This window comes from Drosophila subpulchrella, chromosome 3L (assembly GCF_014743375.2).
Source record: "Drosophila subpulchrella strain 33 F10 #4 breed RU33 chromosome 3L, RU_Dsub_v1.1 Primary Assembly, whole genome shotgun sequence".
Taxonomy (NCBI): domain Eukaryota; kingdom Metazoa; phylum Arthropoda; class Insecta; order Diptera; family Drosophilidae; genus Drosophila; species Drosophila subpulchrella.
Genome location: NC_050612.1, coordinates 23521736 through 23548793, shown reverse-complemented (window position 1 = coordinate 23548793; position 27058 = coordinate 23521736). Strand labels below are relative to the sequence as shown.

The 27058-nt window shown below is 42.3% G+C and overlaps 1 protein-coding gene across 6 annotated transcripts in view; it reads left to right on the top strand.

Moving 5' to 3' along the window:
• LOC119554480 (palmitoyltransferase app) overlaps window positions 1-27058 on the top strand; it is a 72549-nt gene that overhangs the window by 21444 nt on the left and 24047 nt on the right. For 5 of the 6 annotated variants that reach the window (XM_037865402.1, XM_037865403.1, XM_037865395.1 and 2 more), the window contains exon 3: window positions 11561-11582. The gene's annotated coding sequence lies outside the window, so the exon portion shown is untranslated. Of the gene's footprint in view, window positions 1-11560; window positions 11583-11604; window positions 11753-27058 lie in introns of those variants that run through there. The other variant, XM_037865401.1, reaches the window with a different exon arrangement.

Here is a 27058-nt window from a genome sequence, read left to right as displayed (position 1 = left end):
CACTGCATCGCCAGCTTTGCACTCAATTAAGTGACTTGTGCCGGGGAGTTGAGTTGCAAGTGCGTGATGAAGGCTGAGAAGCTTTGGCAGCTTCACAAGCAACAGCTAAGGAAAACAATTTTCTCGCTGAGCAAAAAGAAGGAAAATCGAGAAGCTAAAATGTATAAAGCAAGCAAATCCACTTCAATGGCAGCGACAAGAAAAGCAGCAGCAACAACGGGAGCAACTTGAGTGCCAACAATTGAAGCAGCTGGCCCGTCAAAAGTTGCCACTTTCTTGGCACTGTCCCTGCTCCCAGGACTCCTTTCTCCTGTCCCCACTTTTCCCCGCTTTCACCCATTTTCCCCACGTTTCCATTTCCATCAGCATCACCCGCTCACGTGAGCCGGCAAAGTTTTAGTGGCATTTTACCACTTTTGCCCCGACTTCCGCCTGATTGACTTGCATCGAGTTGACTTAGCACAGCTTCTTCTTCACGGCATTTTCTTTATTGGCCTGGCTAGAAGGCTGCGTAAACTAATTTTCCATGTCGTCACTCGATTGTTTTAAAAGCCAACTTTACTTTGTTGACATCACACATGCACCCGCACACACATGTGGGTAATGGTAAAACATTTAAGCCTTTCAATTGGCCGTGCTGAGATGCAATTTGTCAATGGGAATGCGAATGCCATCGACCCTTCGGCCATTTCAACCATTTGTTCGATGACTAATGCAGTTTTTGTGTTACGGGTAAAACTCCTGGTCAGAAGATGCCTTCCGCTCCTGAGAGAACCAACTCCATCCGAAGTGTGGACATTAGCAAGGCATTTCGGTAGCGTCAATGTCTCTTTGATGGTGCTATCTTTTTGGTTGGATTTATATTTTATTTTGTGTTCCGATTTTGAAACCTTTGGTATTACCGAAAAATGTAACATGAAAATGGGTTAAAATTTTGACCCTCGGTTAAAAGCTTATACTTAGTCTAGAGTATTAGAGAATTCAACCACAAATTCAAAGAGGTATCCCACGTCGGGACATAATTACCCAAGTTATGGAGTCTAGAAGAGCAGTTTTGGGTTCCAAACCTGAAAACCATGGGAACTACGGAAAAATCTGACATGAAAATGGGTTAAAAATGTAACCCCCTTTTAAAACAAATATTTGAATGTAGAACGTTAGGGAATTCAACCACAAATTCATAGAGGTATCCCACGTCAAAATCGGGATCCAATAACTCAAGTTATGGAATATGGAAGTTCAGTTTTGGGTACCCATTCTGAGATCCATTAGAAATACGAAAAAATCGAACATGAAAATGGGTTAAAATTTTGACCGTCGTTTAAAACAAATATTTTAATGTAGAATTTTAGAGAATTCAACCACAAAAATAAAGAGGTATCCCACGTCAAAATCGGACTTTAAATACCCAAGTTATGAAATTCAAAACAACAGTTTTGGGTTCCCATTCTAAAAGCGATTGGCTTTACGAAAAAGTCGAACATGAAAATGGGTTAAAATTTGGACTCTTGTCAAAGACCCACATTTTAGCCTAGAATATTAGAGAATTAAATCACTTATTCATAGAGGTATCCCACTTCTATATCGGGATCCAATATGAAATCTAGAAGTGCAGGACACAGGTCTCAGAATTTAATGATGATTAAGAATTGCTTTTAATTGGCTAGAAAATCTTAAGACTAACGCAATCCCAAGCTTTAAAATGTAAAAGCTTTAATATAAATAGGCTTAACTTGTTTCGTTTTAACCAAGGATACTTGATCGTCTTTCCTTGGCGCCAAAGCCACTCACATTGTTGTGGGTGTGTAACGCAAGGAGGGAGTGTGTGTGTGCCACAGACATTTCCGCAATGTATTTTGACTTGAGGCCTTTGCGAGATGATGGATAATGGCATTCAATTTGCGGAATTGCTCGGCTCGAGTTCGATTCCTTGTGCGGCGCAGACTTGGAGTGTCCTTGTCGGCTGTGTCTGGCTTAAATAGTTACGTCAATTAATTTACAACGCATTGTCAGTCCGTTGTCGTGTGCATTATGTATGATTTGTGTGCCGGGCTGCCTTTTGCCTCCCATTTGGCTTCCCTTTGCGTGTTTCATTAGCTATGAGAAGGCCGGGGGGCACGCGTTTATGGGTCAACTGTTGTGACCTCGTTAGTGGGTTAACCCTAAACCTTATCCGCCTGCATTTCGATTTCGATTCAGGGGGAATGGAACGGAACGGAATCGTCGGGGGACGACGTCTCTTCAAACTATTTGCAGTGCTTTGCTAATTTTCATTGCCCCACTTGAGTGAATGGCATGTCGTCCGCCCACAGAAGCCCTTTTAAATATTCATGGGCCAGAGTTGAAGTCGAGTTAAATGACACCAGCCAACCCGCTCGCAGGCGAACGCTCTTATCAATTATCAATTAACCTAGATTTTAGCCTTTTGCGATTTTGGCACGGCCAATGACAGTCGTCCCGGTGCTTTCCCTATGCCCCCCCCCCCCGTCCTTTTAGCCAGGATGCCAGTTTGCCAGGATGTGTCATCTGAAGTCGTCGTATGTGCCAGCCGAAGGCGGTGGAGAATCGGAATCAGATGCTCAACGAAGATGGAGCGTTTTTCAAACGGAAGCTGACAGCCGGCTTCGCAGGTGACTGGCTGGATAACTTTCTGATTAGTGTGAGAGCACTTTCCAGCTGCTGAGAGGTGGCTTTTGCCAAAAAGTTTTGCCGAAAATTGGCAAAGGGATTGATTTCAATTAAATCAAGGCATTGAAACTGAAATTTTCCCTATTTTCAAGCAATTTAAGAGATTTTTTAGAAATATTTCAAGAAGTTCAAGATAAAGTTATGAATAGTTCGCATAATTAACTGTGTGTTCTAAGGGGTTGTAAGTTACTAAGTTAAAGAAAGAACACAATCCTTAAAAGGGTAAAATATAATCATTAAATAGAGTTGGAACTTTTTTTTTTTAGAGGTATGATAGAGAATATCTGATGCTTAATAACTTATAGCTACATTGTAAAGTAGTTCTGTGGCTTGCTTCTTTGGCCACTATTTTAAGTCTATAAAAAAGTTCAGGTGGCCAAATATTTTGCCACAATACGGTTTGGTGTTAGTACTCAATGAGAAAGGAAAACAACCTGCCCGTCGCTGTCGAGCCATTACTTTGACCACATTTATATGCGGGCGGGGAAAGTTTCCAGACCTCTTGCCTCTGACGACCCTTGACAATAATCATTTTCATTACTGTAAAATGTCAACAGTGTCAGCAAGACCCCTCGAGCATCTTCGCTCCACTAGAGGCACAGGACATGTAGCTGAAATTTGATGATGCAGCAGCTCGAGCAGCAGGAGCAGAAAAACACCACCAGCTGCTGCTCCTGCTGCTGCTGCTGTGACGAGCTAAAGGATCCATTCTCCAATGCAGCCAAATCTAAAACAAACAACCCAACTACCGAGCTGCGTTCTTAGATGAGTCGAGTCGTGTTCAACTGAACTGAGCTGAACTGAACTGAGCTCAGCTCTTTCAAGGCGAAACATTGACAACATCCCACTAGGTGCGCCCTGGGGCGACATTTTGCAGCTACTTTTGCTCCCGCATCCTTTCTATGCCCAGTGCCATATCCTTTGGCTATATCCAAAAAAAAAAAATGAAGGAAAAAAGGACAAAACGAGTAGCGACGTCTAGAAGACGTGCATTTGCTCAAGTGGAAATGAATTGAACTCGGGCAGCAGCAAAAGCAGAAGCAGCAGCAGAATGCAATCTCATTCTCTTGTCAACTTAACCTCGACTGCCAGGATGCCATCGAGTCGTCGATGACGCCCGGCTGTGCCATTTGTTGTTGCTGCCCATTGTCGTCGGAGGAGCAGCAGCCATTTGGAGACGAGGAAGCACAGTGGGTCCCGAATAAATGGGATAGAAATGGGAAATTACCTACAAAACAACTGGGATGCAGTCTTAGAGGAACCACTCTGAAATACGATTTTTATAAAGCTGCAACTGTCCTTTGTCCTTAAGACAATCATCAAAACAAACTCATAAAAATATCAATTTAGAACTGAAATGTTCTTATGTTCTAACTATTTAAATTTCTTTATCTTGTACAATTGGAATTAACTAGGATTAGGAGAAAACAGTCAACAAATATTAAAATTTTAAAGAAGTATCCATCTATCCATCTCAAAATAAAACTAAATGTTGATTTTAAAATCTAAGTAATCATACACTATCTAGGCTTAGAAACTACTTTTAGTTTAACATGTGGTTGACAAGATTATCGGTATTTTTTAAATAACTAACTAACTCACAGTTTAAACCTGATACGAGAGGATTTTTTTTAAACATATCAAGCATTTTAAAGATATTTAAATGAAATAAAGAAATAATATTCAAACTAACCCCAATTTAAACTAAAATCAGTTTTTAAAATCAACATTTTCAAAAGTTGTCTTCTTCACTTTCAATTTCACATTTGAAGAAGAAAAGTGCCCCAAGTGGGTATATCTCTTAATAGACTTTATAACCACTTCAGTTTTTCTCTGTGCAAAGAATTGAACTGTTGTGAGAGATGGTTAGAAGATTTCTCAGCTCAATGGAATTTTATCTGCCTTGATATATCTCTGGGCGACCACTGTGTGACTATTGTTTGTGCGTCTCTGATGCTGCCTTTGCTGCTGCTCGATTTTTTCTTTAAACAATGGCCCGAGCATTTTTGATTGTCAAATGTTTGCAGAGATAACATTTACTATAGCGGATTTGCACTGGAGCGTAGGAGATGGCATTCCGATGACAGCAGGGCAAAATGGAGCGAGTGCTGTAAGCGTTGCTAAGCTGCCCTGCTCCTCTTTCTCATCCAGAAAATGTATATATATATATAGTATATATACCAGGGTGATAGCATCAATTTGTAATGATCTTATAAGTGCTTGTATTGTGCCTTTGTCTGCTGGCATTCTTCCTTCCTTTCTTCCTGTGTGCGGTTTATAAACAAATGTCTCGGAAAAGTTTCCGCCAGTCAATTAAACGGCAATTAGAGAGACTCCATTGTGTCGGCATCCAAGTTTCGGGGGAAAAATAAGGAGCTTAGGAGTGGGGGGGGCGTGTCAAATTCACACCGCTCCGCATTTCAATTAAAATCCAATTTCCCTGCGGAAGTACTTAATTATTGGTTATTAGCCGAGAGCTTCACTCAGTCAAGAACTCTTGACACCCGATTCTGCCAGATGACAAACAATTTCCTGCAAGTTGATCGATAGCTGCTATTGGCATTAATTGAATGCTCTTTGAATTTGGAAATTGAATAAAGTTTGGATGTAGTATTGAATCTATATCAATGTTGTTGCCTACTTTTATGCAAAGTCTGGTTACGTGCACGTGTTGGTAATACTGATCTGAATTTTACGCTAATTGAAATTGCAATCGAATTACTCGGCGAGCGAGGCTGCGGTAGAAGGCATAAAGGCCAATGAAAATATAATCACATTTATGCAGTTTTTATGCCAGCAATGTAAATATTTTCGTTGTAAACATGTGGATGGTGAATGGTGAATGGCGAGTGCTCATGCCGGGAAATGGGAATTACGAGTATGACTGGCCGTCAACGACAGCCGCTGGCCATGGCTGAATAACCATAACGTCACTGGCAGAGAGATACAGTTGCAGATACAGAGAGAGAGTTGTGAAAGCAGAGAGTGCGGACGCGTTCTAAAATCGCTCCGTTTATTCCTTGAAGTTTTCAGCTTAAAACCAGAAGCGCAGCCGGCCATCCGGCGTGGAGCACTCGGGACACGCACCTGGACATCAGCTGGTGGACGGGAGGCCGTGGACGACATCCAGAAGCAGCTTGGGAATCTATCCCCAACAGGTTTGGCGGCCAGGCAGGGGCCGGTCGTAGATGAGGGAGGGGAGGCATCTCTGCCTCTTATTACTTTCCACTCGTTGTTTGTTTAGAAGTTGCCAAATTTTTTCACTCGCGCTTTCTATTTTTGCAAACACTGAATCAGTGGTGGGAAGCGCTTGCGCGACCAGCTGATCGTAGTGTGCGAAAGGGGCTGCGGGTGCTATAGCAGCAAGCTTCGGACAGGGTGCAGGCCAAGCACATAAATAAGTGCGTGCCGTAGCACGTAGGGAATTTTGGGTGGCTCTTTAAAAAAAAATTTAGAAAATAAAACCATAAGCCTTATTACTAAGACTTATCCCTTTTGATTAAATAATTCATAAAAATATTAAAGTCCGATCGGAAAACAGCAGATACTGCGGGTAAAGATCCAAGCTTACTGCAGTACCATCGAACTCCCCAGGCGGGGAAATGGCGGGCAGGGGATCGGGGGCACAACACCCTGGCGCTAGCCTAGGGGTTGGGCCAACCAATAGTGGAGGCACGCCGGCAAACAAAGGCCTGGCGGCGCCGGCTAATGCCGACGGCTTCCACACGCCTCTGTCCAGTCTACCTGACTGGGCCAACACGGGAGCTGACCCTTTTAAAAAAAGCAGTGTAATGGCGAGATCGCCAGAAAAAGGGGTGGAGTGCAGTGGCAGGCAGCCTGGCACCCCCCCAGCAGGAGATAAAAGCAGCCCAAAAGCTGCAGATGAGGAGCAGGGGGATATGCTGAAGCAGCTGACGGGCCTGGGATCAAAGGCCAGGGAGCTGAAGAAGCTAATGGAAGGAAAGCGTTCCATTACTAACCCCATGAGGGATATAGTAGACGAAATCGACTATCTCCAGAGGGAAGTCCTGTCGGCTGTGCAATGCATAGTCGAAGAACAGGAAAAAGCTAAGGAGATAGCAAAAAAAACCTGCGCAGAAGTGCTCGCGAGCGGCACCAGCAAGCGACCCAGGGGTCAAGAAACTGGGATGACGCTAGCGGTACCAGCGAAAAAGGCGATGCATAAGGCACCGGCAAGTGATGCCAGTCAAGGTGTAAAGAAAGGGAAACATGCTGGGACAGTTAGCACCAGCAAGCCCCAAAAACCTGGGAAGAAGCCAGAGGAGTGGACACAGGTGAAGCAGAAGGTCCGGAAGCCCAAGGTGCGACCGCCACGGAACGACGCGATAGTCATCGCAGCCTCTGCTGGAGGGTCCTATGCCGACATCCTTAAAAAGGTCAAGGCTGAACCGCAGCTTAAGGAGCTAGGACAAGCAGTACAGGCCGTTAGGCGAACAGCAAAGGGGGAACTCCTAGTGATTCTAAACAAGGTCTCTGACCCTAAGACCGTAGAGCTTCAGACCACAATGAAGGCTGTCCTGGGCAACAATGTCGACGTCAGAGCGCTGACTGAGACAATGCTGATCGAGGTAAAAGACATCGATGAGACCACCGACAAAGCAGACATCTTATGCGCGGTTCAATCACAATTTGATGTGGAACTGCCAGAGTCCGCGGTGGTAAACCTAAGGGTGGCATACGGAGGCACCCAAACCGCCACACTAAGAGTTATGCCCGACATAGGGAGGCGACTCTTGGAAAAGGGCAAAATAAGGCTGGGATGGACCTGGTGTAGAGTCCGCCCAAAGCTAACACCTAAAAGGTGTTTTAAATGTATGGAGTTTAACCATGTAGCAGGGAATTGCAGGGTCCAGGAGGACTGCTCAAAATGCTGCTACAACTGTGGCGCAAAGGAGCACCAAGCCAGAGGCTGCAAAGCAAAGGCCTGCTGCATGCTATGCAAACGCAAAAAGGAGAAAGATTGCGATCACCCAACAATGAGTGGGAAATGCCCGTACTTCAGGAGGGCTATGCAAGGGCTTAGGGGTAAATGAAGTTCCTTCAGATTAACCTAAACCATTGCGAGGTTGCCCAATCGTTGCTAGAGCAAAATGTCATCGAGGAAAACGTAGACATGGCACTCATAAGCGAGCAATACAGGAATAAAAATTCCGGAGAATGGGTAACAAATAATAGCAAGAAATCGGCAATATGGAGCTGCGGTAATCCAAGGCGACAGATTAGCAAGAAAAAATGCGGAAATTGCTTCGCTAGGGCCCAAGTGAATGGTATAGCTTTCTATAGCTGTTACCTGCCGCCAAGCCTTAGCCTCCCCCAGGCAACATCTGCGCTCGAAGAGATTGCAGAAGACGCCCGGGAAAATCGCCCCGCCGTAATTGCCGGGGACTTTAATGCCTGGGCTACGGAATGGGGCTCCCCCCGAACCAACGCGAGGGGAAAGGCGCTACTTGAGAGCTTCGCCGCACTTGACCTAGTGCTGCTGAACTCTGGAACAAAACCGACTTTTTCAAGAGCCGGCACCAGTTCTATCATTGACCTCACATTTGTGAACACTGGATTGGCCTCGGGCTCCAGCTGGGAGGTTAGTGACATCTACACGGGTAGTGACCATGCAGCAATAATCTGCACGATAAATTCTAGAAGTGGCCCACCACGAGTCCCTAAGACCGTGCCAGGGTACAAAATAGAAACGCTAGACGTGGAGATGGTACAGATGTTGTTCGAGGACCTCTCCACAAGCGGCTCAGCTGAAGAAAGGGCAAACCACATCGCAGAGTACACCAAGGTAGCCTGTGATGCATCTATGCAGAGGAGAGGGAAAAACCCATCAAGAAGAAGACCTGCATACTGGTGGAACCAATCCATTGCGGAAGCCAGGAAAGACTGCCACAGGGCAAGACGCGCATACCAACGCTCAAGAGGAAGGCCCGAATTTGAGGCACTCCAAATATACTTCAGGGAAAAGAGACGAGCCCTGGAAAAAACTATAAAAGAAAGCAAACGCAGGTGCTTTAACAATATCTGCGAGGAAATAGACTCCAACCCATGGGGTTTCGCATATAAACTCGTCACAAAACGGCTGCGGGTATTTAGTCGGCCATCACCGACATGCCCAGTCAGCCTAAAAAGGATCGTGGAAACACTATTCCCAGAGCAAGAAGGTATGGCGCGGACCTCACTGATCGTGAACAGGGCGAGCATAAAGCTCACAAGTGCCGAAGAAGTCCTCCAGGTATTGAAGACAATACTGGACGACAAGGCACCGGGACCAGATGGAGTCCCGAATAAAGTTCTCAAAATTGCCATAAAAGCAAACACTAAAGAGTACGTTGACATGTATAACGCATGCCTAACGGAAGGTGTGTTCCCTAGCCGCTGGAAAACACAGCGGCTGGTACTCATACCAAAGGGGGAAAAACCCGCGGAGGAGCCTTCTTCGTATAGGCCACTCTGCATGCTGGACACGGTGGGTAAAATTCTCGAAAGAATAATCCACTCCCGGCTAGAAGGTGCCCTTGCCGAAACCAACGGCCTCTCAGAGATGCAGTATGGTTTTCGGAAGGGGCTATCCACCATCGACGCCGTCGGTAAACTGTGTGAAATCGCAGATAAAGCCATTGAGGGAAAAAGGTGGTTGTACGGCACTAAGCAGTACTGCTTAGCGGCAACGTTGGATGTAAAAAACGCTTTCAACTCCGCCAGCTGGCACCACACACTAAATGCACTGAGCAACTTAAATGTACCAGTGTATATACAGAGAGTAATAGCGAGCTACTTTGAAGGCCGCCTGCTCCTGTACGATACTGATTCCGGGCAATCGACCCACAGGGTCACCGGGGGAGTTCCCCAAGGATCAGTCCTAGGCCCTTTGTTATGGAATATCATGTACGATGGGATACTTAGGATCACGATGCCCGAAGGGGCACGACTCATTGGTTTCGCGGATGACGTGGCCATAGTGGTTACGGCAAAGAAACTCCCAGATGCGGAAGGAATCTGCAATGAAGCGGGGAAACGAGCAAGCGCATGGCTCGACTCCAAGGGACTCGCCTTGGCAGCGCACAAGACTGAAGCAGTCCTGATAAGTAGCAGGCAGAAAGTGGAGGCAGCTACTATCAAAATTGGAGAAGCCACAATTACATCGCGTCCAAGCCTAAAATACTTGGGCGTCATGATCGACCACCGGCTTTCTTTCAAAGAACATCTAGCGTACGCTAGTGGCAAGGCAAGTAGGACCGCGGCCGCGATATCGCGAATTATGGCGAACACTCGGGGACCAAGGCAACCAGGACGTAGATTACTGGTTAGTGCTGTCACATCGACGCTGATGTACGCTGCTCCCATATGGGCTCGAGCCACAAAAAATGGAAGTTATATGCAAGACGGCGACTCCGTGCAGAGATTGTGTGCACTACGGGTATGCTGTGCGTTCCGCACGGTATCCCATGACGCGGCGCTGGTAATATCGGGAGGCATACCGATTGATCTGCTGGCAGTGGAATCAGCTAACATCCGCGCGGGCAGCACAGGGGTCGCAACTGCAGAATCCGTACGGAAAAGGTGCAGAGAACTCACCATTGCTAAGTGGCAAGAGAGGTGGGTAAATAGTAGCAAAGGACGATGGACGTATAAGCTTATCCCAGAACTGCAGAGATGGCTGGGACGGAAGCATGGACATGTGGACTACTACTTAACGCAACTGTTGACGGGACATGGATGCTTTAAATACTATCTGAATAGGTTTAAGCATGAACGTTATCCGCACTGCCCACTCTGCGAGTCGGATAATGAAGACGCAGAACACGTGTTTTTTGTCTGTCCGAGATTCGAAAATGAACGAAGAGATCTGAGCATAAGGGTTGGGAGGACGCCAGCCGCTTGTAACCTGGTGGACATTATGCTCGAATCAGAAGTAAATTGGTCTGCGGTATGCAACATGGCCACAATAGTACTCAAAAAACTGCGCATCGCAGAAAGACTGCGAAATTCCAATAGGATAGAATCCTAGAGAGCCCTAAGGGCATTCCCCCCCCGGCGAAGTAATACCTAACGGCAGTACCGCCGGGGAAGCGGGGAGGGGGTGGAGTTTTTACTGGGTTAGAGTCCCAGACTTCGGCAAGCTAGTTCAGCTCCGAGTTGGCTTTCGATGCTTTAAACCACCACTAACACAAAAAAAAAAAAAAACAGTTGCAGATACAGATGCAAAATACAGATATAGTAGCATATATAGAGTGCAGATACAGATACAGATACAGATACAGATACAGATACAGATACAGATACAGATACAGTCTGCTGTGGTCCTGGCGCAAAGTCCTTTGGCTGACCGGCCTGCTGCATTCGTTTCCATTTCGAGTTCATTGAATTTGCGCAGATTTCTTCTTTTTATTTTTATTTCTCCCTTTTTGACGACCGCTTTCATGCCCCTCTGGATAGTGCATTAATGAGAGCAATAAGAGCAAATCGTAGCGTGAAATTTATGAAATCAAATCCCCCATTTACAGGATGTGCATAAATGTATTTTTGATATAATTGCATTTTCCGCCTCGATGCCTCGCTGTCCGCTGATTGCGTAATTTAATAGTTTCATCCTGGCTGAATAATTGGTTTTAGGTAACATTGGCATGTGGACTTCAGCTGTTGCATTATTAATGCGAACTGAAGAGCAGCGTTTCCGCTTTTCGGCGGAAATCAAATCGGCTTGATATTCCCGTCACATGTACTATATACTATACACTCCTATGATAAATGATATGGCCCAGCAGATGTGTGTGCTTGTGCTTTGTGCGTTGATGTCACGTCCTGATCATTAATTATATGAACTTGTTTTTGCTCTTGTCTCTATTTGCAGTTCACCGAGCAGGCGGATAAAGGTAAAAAAAAAAAACAGAAAATACAGGAAACCCTTCGTATTTACAACCGGGGCGTGTCGAAATTGACAAGCGTAGCGTAATCTCTACCAGGCTTCGGGCATGATTAGTCCAGGAGGAGACCATCTGATGACCGTCTGACCTGATGCCCTGCCAGCCCAACCAAACCACACGTAAGCCAGTGGCAAAGTAAAACTTTTAACGAAAACTGACAACCGCAATGACCAAAGTGTCATAAATCCATAAATCCATAACCGAGCGTCAACAACATCAACAAACAGTTTGTTGTACGACCTACGACATGTGACGGCGCTCAGGATTTCACACAGAGAGGAAAGCCCGGGGCAATATATCAGTTTGATTTAGCTTATCAATTTGGCTATGCTATGTTGGTCCTTACCTAAAAAAAATATGTGTAATCTTATCAGTTTGATCAATATGAAGTGTTAATATGAACAACATATATTTTGCGATTTCTGCTTAAATCTCTAGAGATTAAATGGGAATAAACTTAGTGCGACCAATTAGGCAATTAAGTCTTTAAATAATCAAACAAGTCGGGTATATATTTGTTTTGTTGGGGACTTAAAAGATCATTGAAAGCTCCAAAAAGAACAAATTCAAATAATGTTTTAAAAACAATGAATGGGGTGCCTAAAAGCATAAGAAAAATATTTCAACTTGCAAGCATACTAAGTATTTACAATGCAAGACATTTTGTTTCTTGCTCAATTTTAAAAGCAATTTTTAACGGAATTTTAAACACTATTAAAAACCCTAGAAATATAACTTAAAAAAACATTTAAAGTACCAAACATTTTAATAACAATTCAAAAGGTGCCTAAAAGCAGACTGCAAAATATTTCATTCATTGAAATACCGTAAATCAGGGACTTTAATTTAATTTGAATCATAACCTAAGTCGAGGCAAATAAAGAAGGTAGAAGGTTTAAAAAAGTCTACTATACTTGAAACCTTTAAAAATATTATTGAAAATGATAATGTCTTGTTAATCGCATAGTCGAATTCATTGACAATTTTATGGATCTTTTCTCGCTGTGCTAAATTCCAGGCCCTCGGGGGAGTGTCAGCTTGGCGGCCAATGAACTAAATAACCCTCAATCGGGGAGCTGAGGGCGATGAGGAAAGTCGACTCTAGACAGGCGGTACACGACACAGTAGCGGGCCAAAAAGCTCTCATGTCAACCGCAGTCGGCGGACTGGCGGACTAACAGACAAACATATTGACGGCGATGGATTCGATGGTTCCCTGCCACTCGAATCTCGTCTCGCGTCTGCCAGATAAAATGAAGTATATCACAGGCTCTAGTCGATGTGTGTGCCTGGATGTTTGGATGTTTGAACCGGGGGTCATGTGTGTGGAAAAACAAAACACTTTTCAGCAGCACGACAACAACAACAACAACTTACATGGGGGCGGAACAATATTGTTTGTGTCGAACTTTATCGATAAGTTGTCGTCGTTGTCGTTGTAGCTCCCTGAAAATCGTATCAGCAAAAAAATCAAAATAAAAACCCACAGTGGCGCATAAATTAAATTTCCAGTCGACGTCGACGCATGGCCATAAAAAATCATAAAAATATATTAAATTTATACGTAGTGCTTACACATAAGATCGCTATGAATTCATAAATTCCCGCCGAGCAGCCGCCGCCATCCTGGTGCTCATCCTCGTCCTGGTGCTCATCCGCAATCCCAGCCACAAGCAAAACCATGGCCACAACCACAGCATAACAACGGCATTGACAGTTAAATGAATGACTATGGGGGCAATGCCGTAGTCGAAGCCGATGATGCCGATGCTATAGCCGGAACTGAGGAGAGTCCTCCTTGAGCTCTTAAGTTCCTGCTGCGGTGACTGTGCACTGGAAAAAAAAAATAGAATCAAATTGAATTCGATTTTTCTTCATACCAAACTCAAATTGGTTTAGGCAGGTTTCTCAATGTCAGGTTAAGGTTGTAGTTAGTTATCTGTCATAGAAATCTAACATAAAGGTAAATGGTTCGGAAAGACAGGTTTGTTTTCTTAATGGGTTGTTTATTTCCTTACGAAGTCTGTTACCAGAAAAACAAAATCTTTAACTAGAACTCCTAACCTTTAGTTAACAAAGGATTTGGAGAAATCATCCATCGTTCTATAAATAATAAAATTGAATGGTCTTACCCCTTAAAACTAAAAATAATAAGCTACGTTAAAAAATAAAATCCAAGAATTTTAGGGATATAATTGTTTAAATATTGCAATATAATTTATAGAAACTTTAGTTTACTACAAAAAATGATTATATGAAACATTTTACAAGAACTTAAAGAAAAAACACATTGTTGATTTGTTGACACTTTCATGCTAGCTTTTAGCTAACCCAAAAAAAAGTGTTAATTGATTTAGTTGTATCGTTTTTAGGATCAGATTGTGAGGGCTTAGTTTTTGGCTGGAGAAAAAAGAAGCCAAGTTTTTTTCAGAGTGCCATTGTGGATGTTGGTCCGCCTGTGGCTCGTGCTCCTCCATCTTGTTTTGCTACGTTTTGTTTGCTTGGGTATAATTTATGCAAATCTGTTAAAGTTTTGCCGTCATCGGGAAAGTTGCCGCTGTCAGTGGCGCTGCATAGTTTTATGCTGCTCCTCGGCAATTGTAGGGGGACCAAAGTGTATATTCAATTTGCGTTTGTCTCGTACGAGACTCGGGGAATTGAATTGAACACATCAAATCTGGTATTCTGATTTCGTTTTCTTGTTGTTTTGCCATGTGGCTCAGAGCAGAGAAATGCTAAACTAACCAGAGTTGGTCCAACATAAAATGTCGAAGTTTATGATTTGCATTTGATGGATTGATAGGTATGTAAATATGGAATGGCTTTTGGTTTCTTACTGTTTGTCTTGGACACTAGATGAAGTTAGAATGGGAGGTGGTAAATATAATGTAATAATATAATTACTTTTACACAATGGGTATCCGTGAAGTCTATTTTTCCCCCTTTTTCCAGCCTCCTCTTCGGAACTTTTTGTTGCCGTCATTAATATAATAAATAAAATGGAATTTCCCGGTCCCGCGAACCCATGCATATATAAGTGCGTACAATAGTTTTACCGTTGTATCCTTGTTGTTCTTGTTTTTGACGTTGACATCGGAGCAGTTTTTCACCGACTTCGAAGAGGGTCCATGGGGTCTTAGGGCAGTTTTTAATGTTTTCATGCTGCCAGCAGTTGTTTGAGCTTTGCCGGAGTTTTCCTGAATAGCTCTTCATATTTATGCAAAGTTATGCGGCCTAACAGATAAGTCGGCGAAGTTTTTGCCCAAGCGAAGAAGGGCCTAGATAAGGTTTTTTGGTCGGGATGAGAAGGAGATATCGGGGCGAAAAGCAATCGAATTGCAAGTCCAAGCAAAACTTGGGGCTTGATTTGCATGAAGAACAGATTGTGGTGTCTCATGATCCATGGTATTTCCAACTATATATCCTTCGGGATGGATGGATGGGCCAGTGCCAAGTTATTTATGTGCCCATGGTTCATGGTTCCTTCTGCACTGCACTTTTAATTTCACATGACAAACTGTTCCTTCCTAAGCCATTCTTCTCTGAAATGTGGGACAAACTTTGGCCAACGCTGCGAGTCTCTCTGGCAAAAACTTGTTCCACGTTGCGTATACGCAACAAAGGAACTGCCACAGGCCCGCAGGACTGACTGGCTGAATACTAACTAAAAGAGCTCTTCTTGTGTCCCGCCCCCAAAAACACGACCATCTGCCACTCTAGCTAATTCCAAATTATATTAAAAACTTTCGGCTGTGTGTTCCTTTGCCTCGCCTTTTCATTATCTAGTGGCCAACAAAGAGGCAGGGCCTGGCAGAAAGGATGAATATGAAAAATGGCTAACAAACTACGAGGCTACCAGGCTGCAGGAATGAACTCTAACCAACTCTACTAAAAACGCGACCCGGTTTAAGGTCCAACGCTATTTGCGTTGTCTGCTTGTTGCTCCCACAAAAAAAAATGGTATGGGTTGAGCTGAACTACCCTTTTGGTCCTGGATGGACCCCCATTATGGGGTGAAAGGCGTTTTGTAATTCGACACTGGGCCACAGTAATCTTCGGCATTAGTTGCACCGAACTTCATTTGCCCACTGGCAAGTTAGTTGCTCCGAGAAACTGCCACGTGACGCTTCGTCGCCCACTTTAGACTGGCCTGTGGCCACAGACTCCAAACGAGCTTAAGGATTGGCTACACAGGGGAAAATGGAACCCAAATGGCAATCTATTGGGTGAAAAAAAGGTTCCATAATAATTAAGAATTTGAAATACCATAGCTTTATCAAAAATGTAAAATTATTTATTTCGGGGTTGGTACAAAGAATTACTTCTAAAGAAAAGTCCATAGAAATTTGTTTAAATTCTAGTTTTTATTTAATGGTCATTTATAAGCGCATTTTCAAGTCCAAGAAAATTTCAAACTGAATAGGCCTTTAATTCGGATGAAATAAAATCAAACAAAAACGGAATATATCTTTGTCACATAAATATTCTGTTTTTCATATTAAAGTTTAAACGTAAATGATTGACGTTTTAAAAGGTGTTTCCCAGTGTTTTTTTTAACAGTTATAAATGACCTATAACATTCTACGACTTATAATAATTGATGTAGGTCATAAAACATCAAGTGAATGAGTATCAAATTTTTATGAAAAAACTGAATTCTCGAAGAATATTATAAAATGCCAAGCCAATTTTCAAGCACCTAAACTATGAAGTGTTTAATTAGTTTAATGTTTAAGGACCCTGCAAATGCCATTTAAAACCCTTGACTAGTTCCGGTATTTTTTTCTTTATGTGCATGTAAACAAAACGACAAGGAAAAGCTTGGACTACGTGCCTTTCTCGCATTGATTTTCCACCCATTTCGCCGCCCCTCTTGTTATTTTCCGCCCATTCCGACCTGTGCCCTTTCCCTTCTTCCCCCTCTGGCTGGCAGCACTTGACTGACCTCTTAAATTCGTTTAATGTTTAGTTAGGTCGAGCTTAGGCCCGTGCTCCTCGGCTGACAGGTCTCGCTGACCTGGCGGCTCCCAAATTAATGGCCGGGCTGAAGTGCTCTAAATATTCCATTTTTTTAAACATTTTTTTTTTTACCTGGCGCACATTTTCCCTAATGAGTTTTGGCCCTGCAGTTTTGTATTAAGTGTTCTCGAAATGTAATTATGCGATTTCTGGGGGCCCTTCGCTCCACAGTATATGGCCGTCATCTTTATAGACATTTATTTAATAAACTCGCATCCGGGCAATGCCCCTCTCGCTGGTGCCATGAAGAATGCAATTAAATACTTTCGGCTATTAAAGTAAAAAATTTTCGCCCACCCCCCAAAAAAAAACCGGCAGTCACTGAGGGATGGTATAGGGTATATGGTATATAAGGGGGTTAAAATGCATTCCGCTCTGTTGCTGCAGTGGTCGCCCTGGTGTGACCTAATAAAAAAATTATGCCAAACGAAAGTGAACGCCCAATGGCAGTGAGAGTTGACCCTGTGCAAAAATTTTACAGCCAGAGGAAAGCGGCGAAAGCGGAGAAAGGAATATGGAAAGTAAAGGAAATGGCGGCGCAGCCATTGGCCGATATGCACACTCAGCACTTATGAGATATTAAGTTGAAAACTTTGCCCGATCTCATCCCATAATATGGTCACTGTGTCTTTGCCGATGCCGCTGCCTTTGCCACTGCCTCCGCCTCTTATGCCACCCGACTCAAGTTAAATTGAGCAAAATAATGCGGTCAATTTATAACGAGCAGGCTGCCGCACCACCAGGCAATTGTGGGTGTTGCAAAGAGCAAGAAAGATAGGTGCACGGGGAGAAAAGAATACTACATAAATTGAGCTGTAATTTGGAGGTATTAAAGATATTAGGAAATGCATGATCAGCATATAAAGTTTGATCTAGAAAGTGATTCAATTGAATACAAAGTTCAAGTACAACTCAAGTTGTAAATTTATAAAATTGTTTTAGGTGTGGGTTGTATTAAATGTATTGACTTGTTGCCGATTTCTCAATGTAATGTTAACTTTTGTCATTAGGTTAGGTTTCATATAATTGGAACTGTTATCATTGCGAACTATCTAACTTCCGGTTACATTATTACAACAAACAACAAACTAATCTTAACATAACATTGAGAAATAGATCTAACTAGTAATAATAATTTAACCTGGTCTTATAATTTTTTTAACCAAATACTTTTTGACTTTTTCTTAATGATGGGTTCAATTCCAACCGTATATGAGTTGTAACATTTTCCCTCAGTGTGTCTAGGATGTGCATGCCGCCATTATTCCATGCTCAGGACCAGTGTCAGGCAGCTTAAACAAAAGGAAGTGCCCTGGCTGCTACTTTGTCAGTTTAACTTGTTGTTGGTCTAGCGGGCGAGGATGGGGGGCGTCGCAGGATGGGGGCGGGGCCAGGACATCAGTGTTCCGACTGGCTGCGGATGTACGGATGTACGGACGTCGTCCGCCTGCTGGTGTCATTTGGCTGTCTCTTCGGTGGCACGCAAGTTTGCAAAATTATGGCATCGAGCTGCCTGTGCCGACCGTCGCCCTCCAATTTATAAGGTTAAAGCGAAATTATGGCCCAAAACCGGTCGGCACTGGCTGCCGGTGGAACGTGACTCTGCAGGGTCGACCTGCTATTGAAAGTGCAAGTGACTTTCCACTGCTATTGGCAAATGACCCAATTTATGGACCGCATTCCGGTCAACGAAGCGAAGCGCTTCGGCTTTTTGTGGGGGTGGCGGCACACTCGGTGTCGCCATAAGGACATGGATTAATTTCGGGTGTCACTTTTTAATGAGTTGCCGAACGATAAAAGGAGTGCGGAAAATTCCGAAACGAGCGATAAGGCCAACCAAATTGATGGCAAATTAGAGGAAATTCGATTGGCAATTGGCAATTACGGGGTGAAATAGAGAAGAAGGAGTGTAGAGTGGGATGTTGGGTGGATGGGTTGAAGTTGCAGCAAAGTGGGTCAAAAGGCGAAATCGCAAAACGTTTTGCTTAGCGAAAAGTCCCGCTCTTGAGTTGCCTTTTCTGAGTGGCTTCAGTGAACCCAATTTGGCTTATCTGGATCCATAAGCTCGGCTTTTCCCGCGGGCTATTTGCAAGAACACACAGCCTTTGTCCGCAGAAAAGCACAGAAAGCCACAGAGCAAAGCACTTGAATGTAAGAAACTTTGCAAACACGTTGTGCAGCTCAAATTAATTACGCATGAAATTGCAATTAATTGGTTTAAGAAGTTGGCAAGTTTATCTTAAAGTTTTTCCCCCCACAGCCAAAGAGTTAAAGTGCTCAGATAAACAAAAAGCACCAAAGTCCTGCAAGGTGTGAGGATAAAAGAGCGTGATGGTTGTGGATGCTGGGAAAGAAGATTCTTGTGAAAGTAAAAACATCAACAAAAAGGGAAAACAAAGCTAGAGAGAAAGAGAGGGAATGTGGCTGTGCGAAAGAGACGGGCGGAACAATGGTGCAAGCAGCGTGCGGCAATAAAAATGGCGCACAAGTTCAGAACTCGAAGCACGTGAGTTGTCCGAGGGCCTGAAATGTTTATTTGGGTCTGCCTGTGCCGTATGCGGTGTATATATGTGTGTGTAGGCCATTCTGCAGCACGGGGAAAAACAACTAATAACAACAACAACAGATACAGATACTGAGGCTGAGGCAGAGGCAGAGGCAGCTCGACAACGACACTGTCACAGTAACCTAGATAGCTCCACAAAATTTCACCCAAAATGTGCCACTTTCGCTTTGACCCAGAGCCGTGGCAACGAAGGGCGGCCATCCATGCAGCCAGGCAGCCAGTCAGCCCAGCCATCCTGCCTTTCAGCCTTTCTGCCAGCCATCTGAGTTCAGATGCAGCTGCAGCTGCAGATGCAGCGTTTGAGGGTCAATGTGGAGCACACTTGGGAAAAATATCAAATTGGTAGTGTTCCAATAGCTCTTAACTCTAAAATCTTTTAATATTTTAATTTACAATGTATTGTCTATCGAAACTATGAAAATTAAATCAACCTTAGATCACATGTTCTTTTAATCTGTTTAGAATCAATTATTAGATTTTTATTTATTTATTTTTTAATTTTATTTAGTTTCAATTCATATTAATATAATTTTCAAATCCAATATAAATTTAGTGTATAGAAATGGTCTGAAATTTTAAAAATATTTCTTAGGTGTCTAAAAGTATGCAATGGTGTTCCAATATATTAAAATATTTCTTTAAAGATTCTAATGAGTTTGGGGTAGTTAATTAAATCTATGTCTTAATCATCATTCGATCTTAGCATTATTTCCTTTTGTAAAATCGTAGAAAAGCAAGAGTTTTTAGATAGCTAAAAGTATGCAAAAAATCTGTAAGCCTAGATCAATCGAAGTTTAATTAAAATGTTCTACAACATATTTAAATCCATTTTGAACCTTTTCAAAGAGCTCTGGGTTGCTAGTGAATATTATTTTAAAATCAATTTATTTCTCTCGGTGAGTTCGTAGAAAAGCAGGAGTTTTTGGGTGGTGGGCGGTTGACAAGACCTACGGGCCACCGTAAGCCGTATAAGAAATCATGCCTGAAATATTGCACTCGTATGTTGCGGTTAAAGTGCAGCAGCCTAGCCGGGAGGCCATGCAACGAAATTGCATCCATGCGTCACACTCACACACACTCTGGTGACAATCCCCCTGGGTGTCACAGTGTGTGTGTCCGAACGCGATAGTGTGGGTAAATGTGTAAAACATGCAACGCTGTCTTGTCTGGAACTTGCTGCCTCTACTGCCGGCTGCCCCTGACAAATGGTTTGATTTTAAGCTTAAGTCAACACACATGAACCCCGGCAACGAACAGTGATGCCGACGACTCATTTTAAAATTTGAAAATCCAGTTAAAATATGACTAAGGTACAAATAAAGTACCCGAATATAATATATATATATAATATAATATATAATAATGGTCTGGTTTATAAAAGCACTACAAATATTATTTAAAATACAATATCTTTGTAATGCACAACCGATTATAAAATGAATTTTTAAATGGGTCTAAAAGTTTGCAATGTAAATTCAGCTTTTTATTTCGGATTTCACAAATATGTCTTTGTGAAGAATAATATTTTATAGCATACTTTTGTATACCTTTAAAAATTGTAAAATTGCAAAAATATAGAAAATAAAATTGGGTGTTGCTGCAGAAACCGGTTGGATTTTAAAATTACTTATGAAGGTGTCTTAAAGTATGCAATGAAAAAGGCATTCTTTTTTGTAGCATACTTTTGGACACCTTTAAAGTGATCTATGAAAAATTGACCCACTTACGTGTAGCTGTCTGGCGAAAAGTTAAATTGGCATTACTGTGACCCAACTTAACCCGTTGGCACCCCGAATGGTCACGCAGCGTTTTAAACATGCCACCTTGGGGAAATTTTCAAAATGACAGCAATTTATTTAGACGTCGAGTGTGCTGAGTGAGTGTGTGTGTGAGGACGCGAGTGTGTGTCTGTGGTCAGAAAGGATTGCAGCGGTTGGCCCAATGGAAAATATTTAACTTTGGCCGAATTCGCATTGTTGACATTCGCCGCTAACAAATTTCTATGTCAAAGGCGCGTGTTTACGCATAAATAGCTTTGCATACCCAACGGACCCTTTGAACTCCTCCCTCCAGTGCGTTGTGGCTTCAATTTTGGGATTGGTTTGGTTTTTGCTCGTTTCCTTGTTCTGTTTTTTGGGCGCTAATGCTGGCGCTAAAGGGATCCCCAAATTAATTATGCAAAATGTGACCTAATCCAACAAAGGCCACGGAGAATTCTCCATCATATTCAGGGACTCTGGCTGACTTAACCTTTTCTGATGGCCCTATAAACGTGCTAAAAATAAACAATTTTCAGCCACCATTTTCGGGTTGCCATCGCATGTATTTCGAACATTTCGCCTGAGACCCCGTGGCACTTGACGTGTAAATATTTTATGCCATTTTGCCGAACCCAAGGGGCTTGCTCCGGCTCTTGATTTGGGTTTTGGCAATTAGCGAAGGCTTTTCGGCCTTTTAGACCGCCCTTTTTACGGCCAGCCCATTTTGTTGAAATGTATTAATCTAATGAGTTGATGGCTTTTGATGGCTGAGTGGTGTAAAACCATTTTATTGGCTAAGGCCATGGAATTTCAAAACAAAATGGATTGTGTTTTATAAAGCTTAGAGGATTTAAAGAAATTTAAATCTTTAAATTGCAAATATTTCGGAGATGTGTCTCAAATGTTTCTTGTCATAATCTTCGTGTAATTGCTCGAAAGTTCAAAAGGGTATGCACTCAATCTCCTTGACACTGAACCAACTGAAGTCGTCAAAGGCCAAAGATCAACTTTGCCTGCCACTGCATTTCGTTTTCAATCCGCTGTCAATCGTCAATCGACTAGTGGCCAAGATATCATGTGTAACACCACAAAATTGCCAAAAAAATAAAAAAGAGAGGGGAAAAGGTTCAGTTTGGGTCACGTCCATCCAACTTGAACTCCCAGTGCTGCCCTTCCAAAAACCACACACTGCGTATGAGTGTTTTCCTTTCGGTGGCCAAAAAGAGCTCAAAGAGCTTGGGGAATAGCAGTGCTCTTTGCACTTCGCCCACATCACTTTTGGTCACTCCCACATCCGTCGTCCCACAAATGAGTCAACAGTTTGTGGCCACCGTGGGAAATTGTCGGGCAGCTCAAACACCATCCACCATCCACAGTTTTTGCCCCACAGCCAGTAGCTGGCGATTTTCCCCGATTGGCTCGAGTCGCCTTGACGCCTGAAAGTATGCAATGAAATGCGTTTGGCCCCAGTCCAATGCATAAAAGAGGGTGGTTTTCCCAGAGATTTCGCACCCGTACCCACCCCATTTCGCCAATGCAGTCGTGCTGAATTTATTGTGTTTGTTGTGCAAAATTAAATAAAAATTGAATTATGTTTATATCCGCCAGTTGCTGTTATTGTTGGCACTATAATAGCGCGCTTTTGTTTGCCCTGCTCGAGTGTGTTCGTCTGTCTGTCCGTCTGTCTATAGCAATGTCTCCATGATCTCTGTCGCTATATCTCCCCAATCGCCCCTTTCTCCCCGCCGTCTGTTTTTCATTTTGCATAATAAATTGCATTTTCCATGCCAGTGAGTCGCCCCTCCACGCGGCGCTGTCTGTTTGTTTGGCTGAGTGTCGTCGCCGCCCAGCTTGTGCTACTGCAACTCCTCTTTCGGAACCACCTCCCCTGATTTTCCACCCCTCCTCATTTTCCAAGCCGCCCCCCCAAAAAAAAGCATGCAGCGGTATGCATTGGAGTCGTATTTGCCGTGTGCCTCCGCTTTTTCCTTCGCCCTGCTCTTTTTTGCATCGCCTGTGAAGGCGGTTTTGCATTAATCTCATTTCATTGCCCTGGCTTGTTCTACAAGGGGCCTCACCTTTCCCGACCTTTGTTTTTCCAAATAAAAAACTGCAGAGAAAAAAATCGCAATCAAAATAAGATTAACCTAGGAAACAAATAAAGCTTTGTTAAACCAAGTTGCTATCTAAGCTGATTGCATAAAGGAAACTTTATAATTGCACGGCTATCAAAGGTATGGTTCAGACTATTAGAAAATGTAGGCGTTATTTAGTTCAAAATCAGTTCCTAGCGCAAACCTATATGACAATAGGAACAAGCCTTATCATTTGCGGATCTGTGTTAATTATATATATCTGAGTTATATATATATAGATGACTTCTTCTTCATTCGATTTTCTTGTATGTATCTCTTATTTATGGGTTCAAAAGAAGGCTCCTGTTGAATCTTAAAAACTATAATGGTTTGTCCGTTTGGATAGCACTTTTTCTCCGTGTCTTGGTCCTGGTTTCCCACCTCCTTTTCCAAATTTTTTTTATGGGTTCCCGTAAATCTGCCAGCGGTCCTCCAACCAGCATAACCCAACTGATTCATCCGGGGCACAGCTGCTTCCGCTTGTACGCGCTAAATCAATTTGCCGTTTAAGCTCTGCCAGCTGTCGGCGGTTGGAGCACCTTTTTGGCTTTCGCATCAGCGTCAGTCAAAGGGAAAATGGGCGCCAAGACGTCTCTCTAGTCCCCGATTTTCCCGCTTTTTACGTACATGCTGCCGTTAAGTGATTTTCATGAGTTTAACGAAGTGGTTTCCATCGCCCCGCTCGGCGGCCTCACTCCTTTAAAACCAGTTGGCACAAAGGAAAAGAAGCCCACAATAACAACAATAACAAACAACAAGGAGATGCGGACGACGTTTTCCCTTTCCTTTTTTTTTTTGTGTTTTTCCCGACTTGCTCCTTTGACTCATCGTGCACAAAAACCCAGCATGATGACGCTGGGAATATTCGTTTTTCGCCTTCACTCCCTAGCGTACACCCTTTTTATTTTTGCTGGGTAAGCTCAACATGTTGGCAAAATGTAATTACGCATACACTTATGTTGATAAATTCATGGACTCAAATAAAACTGGGAAATGCATGATGAAAATATTAAAATACCCTTTTCGGCACTTTTGATAATACGTATACGTAATTTCTGTAGTTGATAATAATAGTTAATCTTGTCAATTTTCGACTCATCGCATTTTTACGTGCTTTGCTCAAATTAAAATAAAATACATTTTGATTTAAAATATATTATCTTTTTTATTTTATTTTATTATAAAAATGATTGAATATATATTTTACGCGCGATTCACAACTAAAAACAAAATATTACGTATACGCCAGGTGTGCCAAAAAGCCTTTTATTCTCACATTTAAAACTTGATAAAAATGGGAAGAGATTTTTGTAAAAGATACGATAATAAATTAAACACTCAATATTTTTTTCGATTTTAGTTGATAGTATAATATATAATATATGTAATCAGATAGTATTGTATTTAAAAAAGACCAGGTATTTATTACGACTGCATAATGCCATTGAAGAGTCGGTATAAATTCTGTTTAAATTAACATAATTTTTACCCCATTTTAAAGAAGTTATTTCAAAATATTAAATTTCATATAAGTAGCCTTACTCGAAAGAGTATTCCAAAGTCGAGTGCCCCGAAAAATGTTGCAAAACAATAGATTTTTGAGTGTTGCCACTTTGTTCTACAATTTTATTGCGCGAATTTCGAGCAAAAAACCCGGCAACAACAATAAAAGCCGCGCCAGCAACAGTGGCATCATAACAAATGGAGCTCCCTTCAAAGAGTTGCCCTTTTTGTCTGTTTGCCACGCCCCCCTCCGCCACCGCCCCCTAAATGTGTGTGTGTGTGTTTGTGTGCGAGTTGTTTGATGCGCACATTTGAGCAATTTCAGCGGGCTGCTGCTGTTTGTTTATGCTGCTGCAAATGTGTTTGTGTGCGAGTGAGTGCGGCGCGTGTCAAAATTGGTTAAACGTGAGTGGCTTTCACTTTGCCACTCGGCTGCCGTTGTTGCCAAAAAAAGAAAAAACCCGAAAAACGCAGAATAGCGTAGGGATTCCCGATGCCTTGCGAGTAGGATTTTGCGGGGCCAAAAGGTTAGCCCTCCGCTCGCTGTCCGTTTAGGCAAATTAGCTGTGCACGCCATTGGCCCCCATCTTTGGTACTTTGCTCTGGGAACCCTGACTCGCTGGCTGACTGACTGGGTCATAAATCATGCCAAGGCGGAATGGCAGTGGAAAGTGGCTGGGATCGGGAGGTGGGATGTTCCAGGCTCTAGCCAGAGGTTACCAAGCTATGTAGCCAACTCACCGGCTTAATCAAGCAAATGGCTAGCACAAATCGGAAGCTCGTTTATTTTAAGCTGCCTCATAAGCAAGTCTAATTTTCTGCCATTCCAGTGAGTTATCGTTTTGTGGTTCCTCTGTTTTGGGTAGTCAACCTGTAAATGGAGCACTTGTTTACACAGCTGTGGGGTCCCGGAAATTGTAGCTAAGTAGGTTTTTAAAATATTCACAGTAGGTTATTTACAAGTGCATGTTTTCTGAAAGTGCAATTAAGTAAAGGAAGCAACAAGGAAAGATAATTTAAATTTTAAATACTTGTAAGTATGGAAATGCCTGATTTTTAGATTTACATTTTAATTTAAATTTTAGTTGAAATGTATTAAAGGTATCTCTAAAATATTTATTGATGAAGAATTCAGATATTTTTATTAAAGTACTCAAAAAAATACAATCTTAATCTCAACCTTAAATATTGTAAACTTAGTTGTGTTTCAAATGCATATACAAGGGTGGTCAAAAGTATTTTCACAAAAAAAAAGTTAAATATATTCATAATTTGAACTTACATCTTGTTAACTTTGGCATCAATGGAAAGGTAATTTAAATGCCGTTTGAATGATACAATACATTTCTTAACACATTCAGTACTTATTGAAAAGGACGAATTTGTGTGAAAATGTCCTTTTTGAACTTTTTTCCTCGACTTGAAAACTTAAATTTTTTGATGCAAAAAGTTTCTTCAAACAAAAATAATAGTAACTGCAAAAAGAATTTTTCAAAAATCATTTTGCTTATATTTTTTATGATTTTTTAAAGGTGACACTGTCGGAAAAAATTTGTATGAAAAAGAGAAAAATATGGCTAAAATGCATGTTTCTAAGCATTTTCAAAAAATCATAAAAAATATAAGCAAAATGATTTTGGAAAAATTCTTTTTGCAGTTACTATTATTTTTGTTTGAAGAAACTTTTTGCATCAAAAAATTTAAGTTTTCAAGTCGAGGAAAAAAGTTCAAAAAGGACATTTTCACACAAATTCGTCCTTTTCAATAAGTACTGAATGTGTTAAGAAATGTATTGTATCATTCAAACGGCATTTAAATTACCTTTCCATTGATGCCAAAGTTAACAAGATGTAAGTTCAAATTATGAATATATTTAACTTTTTTTTTGTGAAAATACTTTTGACCACCCTTGTATAACTAAAGTAAATTTTCTTTTGAGATTTGAACGTTGAACGTTGTGTAAACTTAGTGTCCTAAAAATTACTCATACGACATGTAGGCCAATTAGAATTAAGTCCTGAAAAAATAGTTGTCTCACTTCTAATAAATATTTAAATTGTCCTGTTCTCCACCCACTCGTAATCGTATTAATTCCATTGGCTTTGCCTAAACGTTGACATGGGGAGATGCTCATTTCGAAATGTGTGCCATGACTTTCGCCATTCCACTTGCAAATGCAGATGTTACTGATGTTGAAGCGGCAAAACAAAAGCTGTCAACAACAAGTTGCCGGACAAAAGGAGCCGCTGTCCGCTGCACATGCTCTGAAATGGCCGAGGCTCTTGGCTTTGTGTGTGGGCAAAGCTGGCCAGTAGCAATCCGGCAGACCGGCAATCCAACAATCCGGCAATCCAGCAATCCGACAATCCGGCAGTGGCCAACTAGCAAACTAGCAGCCAGGCGAACAATCGCCCCGATTTGTATGGGGAACTCTTGACAAAT